At 46.3% G+C, this 13,930-nt stretch overlaps 1 pseudogene; it reads right to left on the reverse strand.

Annotated features, from left to right (window-relative positions):
• Positions 1-649: 649 nt before the first annotated feature.
• Positions 650-8,520, reverse strand: LOC130868950 (carcinoembryonic antigen-related cell adhesion molecule 1-like; annotated as a pseudogene).
• Between the last annotated feature and the right edge of the window lie 5,410 nt (positions 8,521-13,930).

The raw sequence follows: 13,930 nt of genomic DNA on the forward strand, positions 1-13,930 counted from the left end.
CCCTTAAAGGCACAAACCACCACACTCAGCTGACATTTGTTATTAATCCTTGAGTAGAGTAAGAGAGAGAGAACATCATCAAGTCTTCAGTGACATGGTTTACCCTGAGTCATAACGGGGCTTACAGGTGCCTTCTCCACCCTCTCTTCCCCTCCCATGGAGTCAGAGCTCAGCCAGTCACCCCTGAGACAGGAGCAGAGCTGGGATCAGAGCTCTGAACTACTGGTCCCCATTGGTGGGAAGGGAGTATTCTCCTCACATTTGGGGAAACAGAATGTGAGCACAGTAAAGCCCTGGGTGTTCCTCTAAGTCATGGAGGTCATAAGAAGAAAATGGAGGAGACAGGAAGGCCTGTGTTAGTGAGAGATGGAAATCTTGACCCTAAGGCTCTCCCTCCTGTGGGAAGTCCCTCCCACAAGCTGAGGTTTCCAAGGCTGGGAGAAGCTCCTCCTCACATTCCAGGCTCCATCCTTATTAGCCAGGAGATATCAGAGAAGCATAGGAAGACAGACATAGGGATGGAGCAGAATGATCATAGGAGAATAGAGTTTTGCTTGTTCCCATTACGTGGGCTGGATATAAAATTCTTCTACATCTACCCAGAAAGTCAAAAGACTCCACTCCTAACCTGGTGCTAATATTTCAGAGATTACGTACCAAGAGCTGCAATGTTGTTCTTGACTGAGGTCTTATTGAGGCCAGTGACACAGTTATAGATAAAGCAGGTTTACAGCACAGTATTTTTAGTAGTGATATTGGGGATAAAGAGCTCTTGGGAGGATGACAGGAGCTCTCCATTAACAAACCAAGAGTACAGTGCAGATGGTTAGTGGCTGGGTGGCAGGAGAGGCTGAGGTTTGTCTTTGAACTGAAGTAAGTATTTGAGGGGAACATGATTGGGACATCTGCACCATCTGGAGCAAATAGAACAAAAGCACATGTAGTATCAACAGTGGGAAGGGGAATCCTGGTGAGCATAAAGCCATAGTAGCTCACTCAAATGTGCTATAACCTCAGCTGAGCAGGTCCCACCCAGACTTCGGGTGCAGATTAGTAGAAGAATATTCATGCAGCAGGCACAAGCCCTGATCCATCTCAAGCACAGCACACAAACATCCCCACTGCACACTCACATGTGCACTGAGCCTGAGGCTGGGCTATCCCCTGTCTCCATCACCCTGAGCATCTCTAGGTAGGAGAAGTCCCTCAAGTCCATTCCAGCTCAGTACTGGGCTTGGCTGCATGTACCTGGCTGGGCCAGGAGGCCCTGGTCAGCCTAGCGGTCTGTGTGGTGGGTCTGTGTCATCAACCCAAGGGGACTGATTGTCCTAGCTTTAACTGTCTGTATTTAGGCAGCTGTAAAAAGGATGAAGCAGACAATACTCACAAATAATGTTCAGAGTGAATGGGTCACTTTGGAAGGTGCTCACTGGGTTCCGGGTTTCACACTCATAGGCTCCTGTGTCATTCCTCACAACACTGAGTAAAGTGAGAGTCCTGTTGTCCTCAGACAACTTCAGCCTGTCACCTTCTGAGAGGCTTTGGCCATTTCTCCTCCACAGGTAGCTTGTATTCTCAGTCTTGGGCTCACACATTAATGCTACTGAGTCCTCACCTTCCAGGGGATTGTAATTGTTGCTTGTGATTTTGGGCTTGGGTAGCAGTGCTGTGTGTGCAGACAACAGAGAGAAGGTTGCCCTGTGTGGTGCCTCTGATTCTTGCAAGGGCCTCTTTCAACAGAGATTGTCTCCTATCTCCCTCCAACCCTGATCCTCAAAGAATCAGGCAGGAAGCAAATTGCAGGCAGATGGAGAAGCTGAGCTCTCAGAGACAATGGGGTCTCCTGTGCTGTGTATGGGAGAAGCAAGGGCTTTCCCAGGAGGGAATTGAGCTGCAGTGTGTGGTGATGGACAGACTCGAGATTTTGGAATCAGAGACCTCATGTTATCTCCTGGTCCTCACTGACCCATTGCATGTCTTGGGACACAATGTGCGAGTCCCTCCAGCTGCACTGACCTCCACTACTCAGTGAGGACCAGCGCCCTCCAAGCCTTTGCTGCTAAGGGCTCTCCTACAGATAGGTCATGATTAGTTTTCCCATTGAGTTCCTTGAAAACCTGAGAGTGTGCTAGAGATCACACACAAATCAGGATCTGGCTGCCATTCAAGTATGACTGGGCCACAGATGAGACATTCTTATCAGGAGTTTGATATTGATTGACATGAATCAGGGATCCCTAAAAGAAGCCCAAGTCTAGGAAATGATCTATAAGACTCAGGGGCACCTAATAGAGCCTCCATGGTGGGGAGGCTGGAGATGTTGCTGTGGACAGATAGCTTGTGCCACCCATGGCCTGTGTGGCCCTGACTCAGTGACTCTGTTTCCTGTCTCAGTTTGCCTAGAATAGGACACAGGGAAAATGATTATGCCTTCAAGTTAACTTAAAATGTGAGCAATGGCCTGACCATCTGCTAAGCAGAGTCTCTTACTATTTGTCTACAGGAAATTATCCCAGGGCTGGACCCCCAGAGGCAAGGAACTGCAATTTGTACACTTTTCTCCATCTCTTTAGGGCTCTCCACCTTCCTTCACGGCTCAGAAGACCATCAGGACAACCGGCTGGTTGCCTTTCATACCCGTCCACCTATGCTGAGCACACTGTCTCTGGAGGAGATGCCCAGGTGACCTTCCTCAGACATGGCTCTCACAGGCTGATGGTCAGCAGGCTACCAGCCTACAATCAATCATTGCCCCTGTCAGCTCCAACAGGAGGTCAAATTACAGCCCAGTCTACAAGCTTCTCAGGGTTCCTGGTCCAGTCTGGGACAGAGATCTGGAGCAATCCTTCTGGTGTTCATGTCTCCGTGAAAATCCCATGTTTCATCAGCCAGGCCCTCCCTGAGTCCTGAAGGGTCTTTCTCAAGGCCATGTTCATGATGCGGATCTACGACGCTGGGCAGAGTCTGACATGCCTGGGCTGAGCTACCTCACTCTGAGCATGGATTCAAGTGGGCCCTGATTTATTGCTGTCTTCTCCCCTCTGTGTCCTTTACTAAATGCTTGAACCACAATGTGGGGACCATAACACAGAGTCATCAGGACTGACTATCCTACATGAAGTAGAAATAACTCCACCCATGACCATGAGTGCTTGAATCCATGTCCAGTGGGATTGTGCTGCAGGACAAATATGTGAAGTTGGCAAAGAATTAAGAGTCTGACCACTGGTCTTTCTAACTGATGTTCCCATCTAGTTCCGGCCATCTTTATCTCTATAAGCCCTAATGCCTCCAAGCATGAGCAGTTCCAAATCATTTCTCTTTAATCACTCTCCTAGAATCACTAACATTTATTCATTTCAGTTTTTCTTCTTCCCACTCCCTTGACATCATTGACTTTTACCCCATATCATTATAGTGCAAGCCAAATGTTTATATCCGGCCAGCGACATCTTATTCATACTGTGCCCTAGCTGGCAGTAAACATCTGATTACAAACTAAGAGACTAAAGCCCTGCGATTAGCTCTTCACACTGTGATACTTTCATATCTTTGTTACCAGTTGAGTGTATTGTCACACCTAGGATATCATTTTCAGGTGTATGCCAGTTTCTAAGTAATCTGTGTATCACCTTTATGTGGATTACAGTTATAATTCAAATCTTTGTATGTTCTGAAAATAATAATGATTAGTACCTAACGCTCTAACTACTGGACTAAATTCCTATTCTTCCTGACAATTCCTACCTGTACTTTTCTCTTAAGGGAACTGGGAGTTTGAGATTCCTTCATTGACAAGTTGATCCTGGAAGAATATCTGAGTGTTCACGTCCTGGCGGGAGAAATACCTGACCTTTTGTGTCCTATATCTTTTCCTTATATGTTTCTGTAAGTTTTTAATGTCTTCCTTTAAGAAACCATGTTCTAAGTTCTTTGTAGGATATTGATCTCTTTCAGGACTAAAAAAGCAATAATCATTACCCTTAGTGAGCTCGTCCTGCTCACTCAGGATGACTGCAAAGGCAGCCAGGGGCAAGAGGAGAAACTGGTTTTTGTAACACATTAGAGAAATTTAATTTTTCTGCAGAGTCTTTAATTCCCAGTAAACTCAGGCACAATCAGGACTAACAAAGCAGAACTAAGAATCACCCTAAGAATAAATATAGTATAAGTTAGAGAGGCCTGAAGCCCATGCTCCCCTGGGATCAGTGCAGAGGTTTGAAGTATTTGTTTCTTTGACAAATGGATGGGATTCTCCAAAGGGCCTTGCCTCTAAAGAGCTCCAATTGCAAAACATGTATGTGTCATTCCCAGGGGTGACAGCACGGCTTCCTCCACCAGAGATTACAGAGAATTACTTAGGGTTCACATGGACGTGCACAAGTGCCCTAATATCAAAGTTTGCTATTATCATACGTAGCATATAGGTTCCTTCATCTTTCTTAGTGACATTCCCGAAGACCAGGTATCCATTTTGGTATATTTTCTCTCTGCCGGTGTATGCAGGCCCTGTTTTAATTCTGCTATTGGATTTCAGAAATCGTGCAATTTCATTCCTCTCAATCACATGTTCTCCCTTGTACCAGGAAAAGGCTCGGACTTTCTCTGGCAGATCATGGACAAGTAGAACAACACTCTTCCCTTCATCAACGTGGGGCGGAACTGCCTCCACAGTAACTTCGGGCATGGTGGGTGAGCTCCAGTAGATCGCAAGAGAGGCTAAGAGGAAAAAAAATCCATCATTATTAGGACCTGTGCATTTCGTAGAAATTGAAATCTGAGTGTGTGTGTGTGTGTGTGTGTCGTATTGGGAGGAGGTCAACAGCATCACCCCCATTCCTCAGTACCCCTGAAGCTTTCCATTGAACGAAACTGTTTTCTCGGGTGTCTGCACAGCTCACCCCTCACTTCCTCAGATCCCTGTTCACACTCAGAATCTTTGGTGAGTGTAGGCATGTCTTCTCTGACCTCCTTCTCTAAAGACTCCAAGCCTTCATTTTCTGGCCTTCCCAGCTCTGTTTCTTCTGAAGTACTTGTCATCACCAACCCCACCTTCTAGATGTCCTTCCTGCTCAGGACTCTGTGAGGAGGAATAATTTGATTTTGGTTTAAAGCCCACTGCCCGAAACAGGCTCAGATACCTGTGGGCAAATTAGTGTCCCAGAGCCTGGGGTTTACTTGTGGATTCCTCAGAGTCATATGTAATGATGTTGCTTAATGGCCCCAGTGTGGGTTTTACTTGCAGAATCACCCTGACAGAGTGGGAACGTCAGTCTTCAGCATACAGTGGCTGGTGCAGATAATCAAAGACCAGGGAGGTTGGGAACTCATAGACAATCATCTGTCTCTAGCTCTGGTTGCTGGCTGGGGTTAAAGGCATGCAGCTCCGTGCTCAGCTTACACGTTATTTTATCACGAGATTCAATGCATCCACCACCAAGCTGGTTGTGTTTGTATCTTGAGCCATGTTTTTCTCCTGGTGAATTTTACACATTTTGCACACTGCTGATAAAAAATTGCCCCGCCCCCAACAGTATGAAGTAATAAGGGAGGGGAGGTCACTCACGTCTTATGTTCAACTGGAACGGGTCACTCCTCTTGGAACTGACTGCATTGTATACCTCACACTGATACGCCCCAGAATCCTCCTTCCTGGCATGGGATATGGAGAGGACTCTGTCTTGAATTAAGAATACCCTGTCTGTGAATTCCATTCCCTTGCCATTGTGGAACCAGCGGAATGCGATTGTAGAGACACTGGAGTTGAAGTCGCAGGTCAGGTGCACAGAGTCTCGTTCTTTGACTGCAGATTTGGTGGCTCTGATGGAGGGTGTAGTCACTGGCTCTGTGGATGTACAGTGGAGGGGACCAAGTGAGAGTCGTTTACCCTCAGATCTCAGCCAGCTCACAGGCCCACAGAATGAAGACACAAGATCTCATGTTTGCTGTAAGATATGGTCTCTCAGGAAAGAGCAGAATCTTCCTCTACCCAGATCACCCATAGTGACCCCGGACTCAGGGTATGCGTGTAGATTCCACACTAGGAGGCCACTCACCCCACGTGTCCAGAAACCTTGAGGGGGATTGATGAAGAGTTCAACAATAAGAATATAGAAATGTAGGTTCCAGAAATAAGAATGTAGAAATAAGGAAATATAAAGTTGTAATCCTAGGAGAATGAGAGCAGGCTGTCAGCAGCTTTCTAGCAGCTTAAGAATTAACCGAGAACCTGACAGCCTGTCAGAGATCCCACACCGATCAGGATCTGGCTGCCATTCAAGTATGACTGGGCCACAGATGAGACACTTTTATCGGGAGTTTGATGTTGATTGACATGAATCAGGGATCCCTAAAAGAAGCCCAAGTCTAGGAAATGATCTATAAGACTCAGGGGCACCTAATAGAGTCTCCGTGGTGGGGAGGCTGAAGATGTTGCTGTGGACAGATAGCTTGTGCCACCCATGGCCTGTGTGACCCTGACTCACTGACTGTGTTTCCTGCCTCAGTTTCCCTAGAATACAACACAAGATAAATGATCGTTGCCATGCCTATTAGTTCACCTGAAATGTGAGCAATGACCTGACCTTCCACCAAGCAGTGTCTCTTACTATTTGCCTGCAGGAAATAATCCCAGGGCTGGACCCCTAGAGGCAAGGAGCTTCCATTTGTACACTTTTCTCCATCACTTTAGGGCTCTCCGCCTTCCTGCAAGGTCTCAGAAGACCACGGGACAGCTGGGTGTTTGCCTTTCATAACCGTCCACCTATGCTGAGCACACTGAGTCTCAGGAGGAGATGCCCAGGTGACCTGCCTCAGACATGGCTCTCACAGGCTGACGGTCAGCAGACTACCAGCCTACAATCAATCATTGTCTCTGGTAGGCTCCAAGAGGAGGTCAAAATACAGCCCAGTCTACAAGCTTCTCAGGGTTCCTGGTCCAGTCTGGGACAGAGATCTGGAGCAAACCTTCTGGTGTTCTTTTCTCTGTGAAAATCTCATGGTTTCCTCAGCCAGACCCTGCCTGAGTCCTGAAGGGTCTTTCTCAAGGCCATGTTCATGATGAGCATCTAAGACCCTGGGCAGAGTCTGACATGCCTGGGCTGAGTTACCTCACCCCCTCTCTCTGAGGGTGGATTCAAGTGAGGGATCCTGATTTATCGCTGTTTCCTCCACTCTGTGTCCTTTACTAAATGCTTGAACCACAATGTGGGGACCATAACACAGTCATCCAGCACTGACAATTCTATGTGTGAAGTAGGATTAGGTCCACCACGACCCAGAGGTGACTTACAGTGTGCATGGAACTGCACGGATGCATTTCTAACGTCAAGGTTTCTCATTTTCATATGTAGCATGTAGGATCCTGCATCTTTCTGAGCGACATTCCGTAAGAGCAGAGATCCATTGAGGTATATTTTTACTCTGCCACTGTATGCAGGCCCTGTTTTATATGTTACTTGGGGTTTTATAAATTTTACAATCTCCTTTTTCTCATCCACATTATCTCCCTTGTGCCAATAAAAGACTTGGGGTGTCTCTGGCAGATTGTGGACGAGTAGAAGCACATTCGCACCTTCAGCAACATGGGGCGGAACTGCTTCCACAGAGACTTGGGCCGTGGCGGGAGAGCTCCAGTAGATCAAAAGTGAGGCTAAGACGGAAGAGAAAAAAATCTATCAATATTAGATCTTTGCGTTTGGTAGACATTGAAACCTGAGTGTGTTCAATTCTTAGCCTTGGTGTGTGTGTCGTATTGGGGTGAGGTCAGCAGCATCACCCCCATTCCTCAGCACCCCTGAATCTTTCCACTGAATGAAGCTGTCTTCTCGGGTGTCTGCACAGCCAACCCCTCACTCCCTCAGATCCCTGCTCACACTCAGAATCTTTGGTGAGTGTAGGCATGTCTTCTCTGACCTCCTCCTCTAAAGCCTTCATGTTCTGACCTTCCCAGCTCTGTTTCTTCTGAAGTCCTTGTCAACCCCAACCCCACCTTCTAGATGACCTTGCTGCTCTGTCTTCCTGCTCAGTAGCACTAGGACTGTGTGAGGAGAACTGGTTTGATTTTGGTTTAAACCCCACTGCCTGGAACAGGCTCAGACACCTGTGAGCAAATCAATGTCACAGAGCCTAGGGATTATTTGCAGATTCCTCAGGGTCGTTTGTATGAAATGACCCTGTTTACAGGCCCCAGTTTGAGTTTTACTTGGAGAGTCACCCTGACACAGTTGTGGGAGTCAGTCTTCAGGGTACAGAGGCCAGAGCTGATAAACTCACAGTGGGGAACCCCTGAGTTTTTCCTCCCCACTTACCAATTCACATTCACTGCGAGCTTCCTGTTGCTCCCAGGCTTCAAGCAGGAGTCATATATCACCTCTCAGGCACAGTCCCTCTCCCAGAAGATCCCATCAGTCTCTGAGCTCCCCTGCTGTCCACACCCCTGAAGAATGTCTCCTCACCTGTCAGCAGGAGTCCCCTCCAGGGTAGCTGCCCTTTGTGGAGAGGGGCTGAGGAGAGCTCCATGGTCTCTGCTGTGGCCTAGGCTCTTCCTCTGGACAGGAGGTTTGCCTCTCAGGCTGCTGTCAAGCCTGGCTGCCCTGGTGTCTGCTCTGCTTTTATTCTCAGACCTGAGCCTCCTCTCAGAGGAGGACGCCTCCTGGAGTCACATGGCCTAGGGTGGAGTCTGTGTGTCAGTGCTGCCCCCCATCCTTCTATTCCTTTCTTTCTGGTTCAGTGTTCTAGAACATACTTTGAGCCACAAGGTTCAGAAGTGTCCTGTGCCCCAAGAGCACAGCAGCTCATCCCCAAAACCTTGTCCCTGCACTTCCTACAGCCAAGAGTGTATTTCCTTGTGACACAAAAACCCAGCAGAGCCCAGTCTGCCCTGTGATCTCAATGCTCTGGGAAAGTGGGAGTTACTCCAGGAAAGTAGTGGCAGTTATCTCTAGGGGCTGGAAAAGGTCTGAGTGACAACTGGGAAGGGCCCAGATCCATGGTCACTGCTCTCACCAGTCAGGTGTCCCATCCAGGGATACAAGTTATCTCAGGGGTTCACATCCTGACATTCAGGAGAGGTGACCTGTGTACTAGAAAGAGGACTGTGTGTTCCAGCTCCCTATGAAGAACCCCAGGAGACACCCCTCCCCCCAGCTCCCTGTGCTGACCAAATGTGATTCAGGTCTGCCCATGCCCTCCCTGACCTTCTGGGATGCCTTTGTTCTCCTTGGTGACTGCCCTGTGACCTCCCCATCTTTCCTCATTGTTGTTGAGGGGGAGGGGACTACATAGGGTCTCCTTGTAGAGCTGGGTTCTCAGAGACACAGGAAATGATTATGTGAGGGAGCTCCAGGTCCCTTGGAATCCGGATGGAGACAAGGCTACAAGGCTTGTTCAGTTTCAGGGAGGTTCCCTCTTGATTATGTGGTTTTTTTGTCGCCCCCTGGTGCCCATGAGGAGACCTGCAGCTCATGTCTGTGCTGTCACAAGGATGGTACCCAAGCTCCAAAGGCTGTAATGGAGCTGAGCACCAAGTTTCCCAGGGAAGGTCCCAGTGTGCAGCTGCCTTTGAGGACCTAGGTAGACTTTTGCTGGAGACTATAACAGCTGAGGTGAGACTCACTGCCAGTTTGACCTGCAGTTCCCCGAAGGCTGATGGTTGAACCCCTTTTCCGGGATGTTCATTGGCCTTTTGTACATCTCGTTCAGGGACAGGAATATCCAAGGCCTTTGCTCACTCTAAAATAGTTTTGTTATGACTTTTAAGTTTCAAAGGGAAGCACATTCATCCACCCAGAAAACCACACTTTAGAACTAGAACATAAAATAAAATGAAAATCAAAGCAAACCAAATCATGCCGGCTTCTCAGTGTTGGTAATGTTTGGTTGTGCTAGTTTTGAGACTCAGGGCCAGTAAGTTGGCATTACCAGGAGTTCACAAAAAATTCCCAATTATGATGATGTAAGCATACTTTGGACAGCCTTCACTCTCTACAGTTTTTATAACTAGAATTATTGTTTGGAGTACAATGCACCTAAGTTGGTAGTACTTGTAAGAATTGCACTGTACAGAGACATTTAAAGGATGAAAACCATACCTTCAAACACGGTCCTCCAGTAAGGTGGCAGCATAGAGTCACATGTGGATATTGCTTGTCAAGGGCCTGTTTTACATCTAAACTGTGCACATGTTGAGAGAGCATTCGGAGGACCCACAAAGAACAGCATGTATGTGAACTCATTAGGGAGTGCTTTGTCTCTTTAAAATTTCATGTTCTCCTTCCTCATGTTGTACCATACCTCAGCATATTTAATTACATGTTTACAGGCATACATCATAGGCTAGCATCCACGTACAAAAAAGAACATGTGTTTTTCCCCTGATGTTAGGTGATCTCATTTAACATTATACATTCTAAGTCTATCCACTTTCCTATAAATTTTGTGGTTTCATGTTTCTCTAGAGACAAATAATATTTCATTTGGTATATGCACTAGACTTCCATTATGCATTCATCTGTTGATGGACATCTAGATTGGCTCCATCTCCTTATATATTGAATAGCACAGCAGTATTCATGGGGGTGCAAATATCTCTGTTGTGGGGTACAGGGTCTCTGGGTATATGCCCAGTGCAATAGCTGTGTCACGTGGCATTTCTAATGTTGTGAGGGACTCCCACGAGCTTTAGAGAATGACTGCATCAATTTGCACGCCCGCCAGCAGTGAACTAGTGTTCCTCTTTCTCCACATCCTCTGCAGCACTGCTGACAGTTATTGGGGTGACAGCCATTCTACCTGGGTGAGCTGGTGTCTCACAGAACTTTTAATTTCCATTTCCCTGATGAGTAGGGGTCACTGTTTTCCTGAGTTTTACAGTTGTTTACTCTGAACACAAAAGCCATATCATATATGACTTACAAATGTGCTTTTCTGTTCTGTAGGTTGTCCTTCCAGTTTGTCGTTTTAATTCATAAACTTGCTGTCTGAGGGTTGCTATTGCTGTGATGAAACACCATGATCAAAAGGAACTTGTGGAGGGACGGGTTTGTTTAGCTTACTCTTCCACATCACTGTTCATCACTGAAGGACATCAGGACAGGAAGTCAAAGAAAGCAGGAACCTGGATGTAGGAGCTGATGCAGAGACCATGGAGGGTACTGTTTACTGGCTTGTTCCTCATGGCTTACTCTACCTGTCTTCTTATAGAACCACATACCCAGGGATGGCTCCACCCACAATGGGCTGGCCCCTCCCCCATCAGTCACTAATTAAGAAAATACTCTTCAGGCTTGCCTACAGCCCGATCTTTTGTTCCTTTTATTTCATTTTTTTCATTTATTTTACATACCAACTACAGTTTCTCCTCCCTCTTCTCTTCCCACTCCCTCCACCTACTTCCCATCCATGCCCCAATCTACTCCTCCTCCACTCAGAAATGGGCAGTCTTCCCATGGGAGTCAACAAAGCATGGCCTACCAGTTGAGGCTACTCCCCTGCGTCAAGACTGGGTGAGGCATCTCAGCATCGAGAATGGGTTCCGAAAAGCCAGTTCATGTACCAGGGACAGGTCCTGATCCCACCCCTAGGGACCCCACAAACAGACCAAGCTACACAACTGTCACACACATGCAGAAGGCCTAGGTGGGTCCCATGCAGGCTCCACAGCTGTCAGTCCAGGGTCTAAGAGCTACCACTAGCTCAGGTCAACTGTCTCTGTGGGTTCCTCCAGCATGATTTTTACCCCCGACCCCTTGCTCAAACAATCCCTCCCCCCTCTCTTCAACTAGATTCCCAGAGCTCAGGCCAGTACTTGGTTGTGAATCTCTGCATCGGCTTCCATCGGTTATTGGATGGAGGCTCTATGATGACAATCAGGGTAGTCACCAATCTGATAACAGGAGGTGGCTAGTTCAGGCACCCTCTCCGCTATTGCTAGGAGTCTTCACTGGATATATCGTTGTGTATTTGTGGGAGTTTCCCTGGCATAGGTTTCTCCCTAACCCCTAAATGGCTCCCTCTATCAAGATATCTTTTTTATTATTCTTCCTCTCTGTCCTGGTCCCAACTCAACCAACCCACTCCCTCATGTAACCATTCCCTCTCTACTACTCCCCACGCCCCCTACCAGTTTATCCAGGAAATCTCATCTATTTCCCCTTTCCAGAGAAATCCATGTGTCGCCCTTAGGGTCCTCCTTGTTACCGAGCTTCTCTGGGGCTGTGGATTGCAGCCTGGTTATCCTTTGCTTTACATCTAGTATCCACTTATGAGTGAGTACATACCATGTTTGTCTTTCTGGGTCTGGGTTACCTCACTCGGGATTATTTTTCTAGTTCCATCCATTTGCCTACAAATTTCATGTTGTCATTGTTTTTACTGCTGAATTATACTCCTTTATGTAAATGTGCTGTATTTTCCTTATCCATTCTTAGGTTGTTTCTTAGGTTGTAATTAGCTATTACAAACAATGCTGCTATGAACATAGTTGAGCAAATGTCCTTGTGGTGTGATTGGATTGTGCTTCTTTTGGGTATATGCCCAAGATTGGTGCAGCAGGGTCTTGAGGTAGATTGATTCCTAATATTTGAGAAACTGCCATATTGATTTCCAAAGTAGTTGTACAAGTATGCATTCCTCTCCAACATAGGCTGTCATTAACATCTTTGATCTTAGCCATTCTCACAGGTGTAAGATGGTTTTGATTCGCATTTTCCTGATAACTGAGAATGTTAAGCAATTCTTTAAGTGTTTCTCTGTCATTTGAGAGTCTTCTGTTGATAATTCTCTGTTTAAAACTGTACCCCATTTCTTAATTGGATTAGTTGGTATTTTTTATGTCTAGTTTCTTGAGTTCTTCATATATTTTCGAGATCAGCCCTCTGTCAGATGTGAAGGTCTTTTCCCATTCTGGAGACTGTCATTTTGTCTTCTTGACCATGTCCTTTGCCTTATGGAAACTTCTTAGCTTCAGGAGGTTGTTGCAGAATATTATTTTAAGGTGTATTACTTCTGTTTATACTCTGGAACATTTGTTTAGTGATGCAAAGATGTGTTAGATTAAATAAAATTTATCTGCTAGCCGGAGGCTGTCAGCAACTAGCTGACAGGAAGCTGTAGGGAGGAGCCAGGTGGAGAAGGGTTTATAAGGAGGGGTGAGGAGAAATAGGAGAACTTCTTGGGAGACACAGGAGGCAGCTAGATGATCTGCTTACTATTTAGCTTCTCTGGGAAGCAGGATTTTACTTTAACATTTGAATCTTGAGTTCTTTAGCGGGACAGAGATTTAGATAAGTTATCTTAGTAGTTTTGAAAGAGTTGGTGCTTGAGGGAACAGAATTTCTTCAGGCAGTGTCTCTTGCAGCCTAGCCTTAGCCACGGAGTTGCAGTTGTTGACTAGGATAGACATAGATTAAAAGGTAGGCAATTAAAATAGAGGACAACAAGGAGGTCTCATTTACTAATTATCTATCTCAGTGCCTGTGTAACTGGTGTTATATTCAGGAAAGTGGCTCCTGTGCCAATGTGCTCAAGGCTAGTTCCCACTTTCTCTGTTATCAGTCAGGTTCAGTGTAACTGGATTTACGTGGGATTTGAGTTCTGTACAGGGTGATAAGGATCTATTTGCATTCCTCTACATTTGAACATCGAGCTATGCCAGCACTATACATGTTGAAGATGTACAGCCCGATCTTATGGAGGTATTTTCTCAACGGGTGCTCCCTCCTCTCACATGACTCTAGTCTGTGTCAAGCTGACATCAAATTATCCAGTATACTTACTGAGTAAATTTGGCTAAAGCATGAAGTTCAGTACTTGTTCACAAAATCAAATTTAGTTCTTTTTTTCAAAATATTTATTTATTCACTTATTATGTATACAATATTCTGTCTACATGTATGCCTGCAGACCAGAAGAGGGCACCAGACCTCATTAC

Source organism: Chionomys nivalis, chromosome 2 (genome assembly GCF_950005125.1).
Source record: "Chionomys nivalis chromosome 2, mChiNiv1.1, whole genome shotgun sequence".
Lineage (NCBI taxonomy): Eukaryota > Metazoa > Chordata > Mammalia > Rodentia > Cricetidae > Chionomys > Chionomys nivalis.